The sequence below is a fragment of the Lutra lutra genome, chromosome 13, assembly GCF_902655055.1.
Source record: "Lutra lutra chromosome 13, mLutLut1.2, whole genome shotgun sequence".
Taxonomy (NCBI): Eukaryota; Metazoa; Chordata; class Mammalia; order Carnivora; family Mustelidae; genus Lutra; species Lutra lutra.
In genome coordinates this window covers 47,219,414-47,225,452 of record NC_062290.1, presented here as the reverse complement: position 1 = coordinate 47,225,452, position 6,039 = coordinate 47,219,414, and positions in this window count along the sequence as shown.

Genomic DNA, 6,039 nt, shown 5'->3' with positions numbered 1-6,039 from the left:
TTTAGCCACTGGACTCTGCATGCCTTCCGGGTGTTTTATCTTAATCACAAGGTTCTGTGTTTCACTCATACTAATGTACTTTTAATTTGGGAAATCTACTTAAAAAAAAAAAACCCAAATGCGACACAAGGATGACCAGAGGTCTCGGTGTGTTTTAATTAGGGTCTATCATAGTGAAAAGCAGGCAACAGCTCTTAGAACCATTCATTAACACCTATTTTGTGATGAATCAGGTGACGTCCTCTCCTTCCAGGAGTTCGCCTCTTCTGGGAACAGAACAGAACAGAACAGGAACATAGATAAGGTAATTAGTGCTGGAAAAAAAAAAAAAAAAAAAAAAAAAACCACCACAGGGCAGCTCTAGGCATTCAGCATTGTTAAGACTCTGCCAAGGAATTAGTATTCAGTGAAGATGTGATAATTAGCTGGGTTTTTCACAAGGGGTGATTGGGAAATTTCCAGACAGACATGGAACAAGACTGCTCTCTTTTATTACTGCGTTGGTGTTAGAAAGGATGTTGCAATCCTGATGGAAAATTTGGATGAACCTATTTTCCTAATTATAAAAATGAAGAGATCTGATATAAAAAAATGAATTTGTGGGGCGCCTGGGTGGCTCAGTGGGTTGAGCCGCTGCCTTCGGCTCAGGTCATGATCTCGGAGTCCTGGGATCGAGCCCCGCGTCGGGCTCTCTGCTCAGCAGGGAGCCTGCTTCCTCCTCTCTCTCTGCCTGCCTCTCTGCCTGCATGTGATCTCTCTGTCAAATAAATAAATAAAATCTTTAAAAAAAAAAATGAATTTGTGAAACTGGGAATTTACTATTAGCAGAGAAATGTAATGCACCATGAAATATGAGCTTGTGCTCAAAATATCTTTGCAGTTTTTAACCCTCAGATTGTTAGGCCATACCCACCTCTTAGCCGGTCATTGATCAGGATCCGTGAGTTTGCACAAGTCAGAGAAAGGAAACATTTTGGTCTCTTTCTCTCACCATAACTGTCCTAGGCCCAAAGGTGCCATGTGGTACCTAAACATGAAGACTCATTCTTTGTATGGAAGACTATGGTATGAGGCTGATTCCAATATGAGGGTCCATTCCTGCTAGGAAGGAGCCCCTTACCAGTGCCAGAAGAAAATTCCCCCAAAGGAGCACATCTACACACACCATAAGCCTGCCTTCCACAGACTTGGTCTCTAGCCCTGTCACCTTGGTCACCGTTCATTAGCCCACCTTGGGCTCTGTTATTAGCCCACAGTTACTGCACGTGCTTTCTGCTTCCTTGGAACGATGTCACCTGCTGCCCTGAGGCTTCAGAAGTATTCAGCCTAAAAAAGGGAGACTTCTCTTCCACGTGTTTTTTTTTACAAAATCTGGAAATCTCATTCAACTATTTATTTGTGTTCACCTGGGAAAACTCATAGCCAGAAACCACAACAGGACAGGGAGCAAGCAGGTGTCCTGAAAGGGCAGCATAAAGAGAGGGAAGGAGGAGGGGGGATGGAGGGGAACTCCCTGGTAATTGGTGGCTGAAGAAGAAGAAAACTAGTGAAAGAACAGATCCAAGAGAGCAGCATGTCTTTCCCATTCCCATTCCAATCTAGGAGGTTCCTCCCCGGTTCATATACGGATGCCAGCCGCTATGCTGACTGAACAGAAATCAAACATGGCTTTGATGGGAGGCATCCCCGTTTTCTTCAGGTTTATGGCTAGAATTCAGCTGGCTTCTGTCAGGCAGTGTTCAAGAGCGAGATGGCACAGTTTCCAACAGTTTATAGAAGACATGTAATGGAGAAAATGAAGAAAATATCACTTATTAAGTGGTGACTCCGGGGAATAGGATGTCCTAAGGGCTCTTAAATGTACTGATATAAGTACATTCTCATAAGTACTGATATAACTGATATAAGTACTCCATTTTGGGGCACCTGGGTGGCTCAGTGGGTTAAAGCCTCTGCCTTCGGCTCAGATCATGATTCCCAGGGTCCTGAGATCGAGCCCCGCTTCGGGCTCTTTGCTCAGCAGGGAGCCTGCTTCCTCCTCTCTCTCTCTCTGCCTGCCTCTCTGCCTACTTGTATCTCTGTCTGTCAAATGAATAAATAGAATCTTAATAAAAAAAAGTACTCAATTTTTCTGAAAACTGAGTCTTGAGAAGTTGAGCAGACTTTGAGCAAACCCGGAGTTCCATGTGGAGTGCCACATAAAATCAGCAAGCAGAATCTCACATAGTGAGTTATGGGTGATTCTTTAGGTCGGATTTCTGTTTGATTGTTGACTGATTGAATGAAGATTTTATTTATTTATTTGAGAGAGAGCGTGAGAGAGCACAAGCAGGAGGAGCAGCAGAGGAAGAGGGAAGGAAGCAGACTTCCTGCTGAGCGGGGAGCCCAGCATAGAACTCAATCCCAGGATCCTGGGATCATGACCTGAGCTGAAGGCAGTCGCTTAACCGACTCAGCCACCAGGTGCTCTGGATTTCTGGTTTTTTAATTTTTTTTTTTAACTTCTTCCTCTTTTTACCCTGGGCTTCAATTTTTGGCAGCTATATTTGTACTTTCTGATTATTTTCATCTATTTTTTGTTCCTTACCTTAGATTTTTGTGGAAGAGAAATTCTCTGATACAACTTTTTCTATCTGATGAAGAAGTTTCTCAGAATTTTATATTCATTGCAGTATGGTTATATCTGAGCCCACAAAATTTCATGATTTTTATAAAGCCAACGCTAGCCTCTGTAGGACAGTTTAAAAGTTAATCAGGAAAGATCACTAAGCAAAAATATCCAGGAATAGAACAGGAAAATTTTTTTACAGATCTAGCTTTACCAGAAAATGAACTGGATTGTAATGCAGCAATAGCAAAAATATGGGGCCAGTAAGGAAACATAGGTGGCCAGAATAATTAAGAAAATAATCCCAGAAATTGTTGTATTATCGTAGTAATTAAGTTTGGAATTAAAGGTATCTTAGATGTTAATGCAGAAAGAAAGAACTTTCAGTAAGTGGTAACGGAATAAATGCCTAGCAATCCAGACTCAAATCAATTTAGATCCTCATCTCAAGTCATAGATGAAAATAAAATCCTAATGAGATATAGAAAAACATGTGGAAGATTTAAAACATAAATGGGAACTGGCAGTTCATAAGCGCTATAGCAGAATGAAAATGGAACAGTATTGGTTCTACATGTTCAACATACTGGAACTCAAAGAAAATGTCAAGAAAATGGGACAAAGAGGTACGTCATAGGACTGTAGCCGCTTTTATACTGTAGCCAAGTTTATACGTACTTTTAAGAGTTAAGAATATATAAAAATATAATGCATAAGGACAATACACAACTAGTTAATGTCATAAAATAAAACCCAAATAAAGAGAACTAAAACTAGCAGACAAATGAAAAAATGTTCTAGTCCACTAGTACTTAAACACAGTTGAGCAATGATGCTTGACATCCGAGCCTTTTATTTATTTTTTTAAAGATTTTATTTATTTACTTGTTAGAGAGAGAGACAGAGGGATAAAGAGAGCACAAACAGGGGGAGCAGCAGGCAAGGGAGAAGTAGACTCCCCACTAAGCAGGGAACCTGAGGCAAAACTCCCTCCCGGGACCCCGGGATCATGACCTAAGCCAAAGGCAGACTCTTCACTGACTGGTCCATGTGTCCCAAGACATCACTCTTTTTTCTTTTCTTTTCTTTTTTTAAGATTTATTCATTTATTTGAGAGAGAGTGAGACTCTCAAGGAAACCGTGCTGAGGGCAGAGGCCCCACGCAGGGCTTCATCTCTTGACTCTGAGATCAGGACCTGCGCCAAAATCAAGAGTCAGAAGCCTAACTGACTGAGCCACTGAGGTGCCCCACGACACCGCCTTTTAAACACATTTCTTCCCTTAAGCATTCTCTCATCACCAGTCTCCTGGTCGTCTTATTGTGCTGCCTCTATTCCAGTGTGCTTTTTCATGCTCCTTCTTCTTTTCCCTACATGAAGTTGTAAAGGTCCCTACGGTTCAGTTTTTGGTAGTTTTCCTATTTTGTATTTCTACAAGACCTCATTTATTCCTTGGCCTTTTGGGAGCAGGTATACTTCAGCTCCCAAGCTTACATTTTTGCCACAGCACTGCAAATTCTAGAAAAGTGCATCAAGTATCAAGGCTCAGTGTTTCCGCATCCTCCAGTTCCTGGGGATAGATGATAATTTTGTTTTCTTTTGCTGACCATGGTAGTATATGATGCAGTTGAAATTAGTTAATTGATTGCCTAATACTTTTATGTTTCCTTCCAACAAAAAGGAAAAGTTCCAAGAGGGCTGACACTTTTTTTTTTTTTTTTTTAAGATTTTATTTATTTGAGAGGGAGAGAGAGCAAGCAGAGAACAAGAGCAGGGGGAGGGAGAAGTAGACTCCCTGATGAGCAGGGAGCCTGATGCAGGCCTCAATTCCGAGAAGCCAATCCCAGGATACTGCCGGGATCACGGGATCACAACCGGAGTAGAAGGCAGCTACTTAATCAACTGAGCCACCCATGCCCCTGGCACTTCGTTTTCTTTATTCAGCTTTTTATCTTGAAGGCAAGGAAAGTGCCTGTGATTTAGCAACTTAAGTATTTAAATTGAATCTAATGGATGAATGAACTGTACCTTCTGCTGAGCTACAAAATAAGTCTTTGTGTTTATTTATTAAAAATGAACAAATGCAAAAAGGTTTGACAGTAAAACTTTAAATAAAGAGAATAAAAATATAGGAATGCCTTGGTCGGCTCAGTCCGTTAGGCATTTGCCTTTGGCTCAGGTCATGAACCCCAGGTCCTGGGATCCAGTCCCACGTGAGGCTCCCTGCTTCTGCCTCTGTCTGCAACTACCCCCTTCTTCCTTGGGCTGTTATCTTTTAGAATACAGTTATATCCTTACAGGTTTGCATATGCAAAAGAAACTAGTTAGATTTAAAAGACATTAAACTCTTCAAACCATGGGAAATGTTGGAAGAAATTGTGTCAGAATTTATTCATATGGCAAAATTGAAATTTACTACTGAAGAAATGCAAGTTAAAGAAAATATCCATAAAGCAAAATTAAATATGTGGGAAATGCACAAACATTGCTGGTGACAACATTTTGGAAAGAAATTTTTATATGTCTTGAATCCTTAGTGTTTATCTAAATACAGGTGAAACCTTTGTGCCTAGATTTTAGTTTATTAAGAGACTATAAAAAATGAAGTACAAGAAGGTATATATTCAGGAACAAATAATGACCGAAGGAGACTATAGCATGTAGAGTCACCGGAAAGTTGTGTAGCCATTTAAAAATGTATGAGTGGAAGGCAATTTAGAATTGTATTGCACAGCAAAAATTCAAGCTATATTATTTACATACTATGGTCACAATTTGGTATTTAGAGACACACGATATGCATTTTAATTGATTAGTAATATGAAAATATGAATCAAAATTATAATTGAGGTGTTACTAAAATTGTGCAAGATAAAAATCCTAACTCAAGCGCTTTATTGAGGAACAGTTTTCAGCATCTTGCCGGTAGGCCCTCTTCTGCCCTGTTTCTTTTCAATGCATACAAAAGCCGCCTTTCATTCAAAAGGCAGAAGCCAGGAAGTGTAAATCTTAAAGAGAAAGTATGAATTTAGCCGGAGAGCTCCGATGCCGTGCACAGTTTATACCAAACTGGCAGCATCACATACGTGCACCCGTTGGGGCCGACAGAATCCGACAAACGGAGTAACCCGGAGAGGCCAGCCAGCTCGCTGGCACCCCGCGCCGCAGCTCCCTAACACCCGCCTCTGCACCTCCCACTCTCTTCCTTCCCATCCCCCATACACCCGCCCACTGACGCGGGCAGGCGGCTGCGCAGCCGCAGTAGCCGCCTCGGCCGCTCCTAGCCCGGGGGATCCTGGGACGAGGCTTTTCCGGAAGGACGGGCTCGGCGTCCGCGGCTAGGCCGGTGTTCCAGGCCCAGACCCAAGCCAGACCCGTGTTCCAGGCCTTCGTCCCAACACAGTCGCCGAGGCGGCGCTCTGGTGGCAGCGG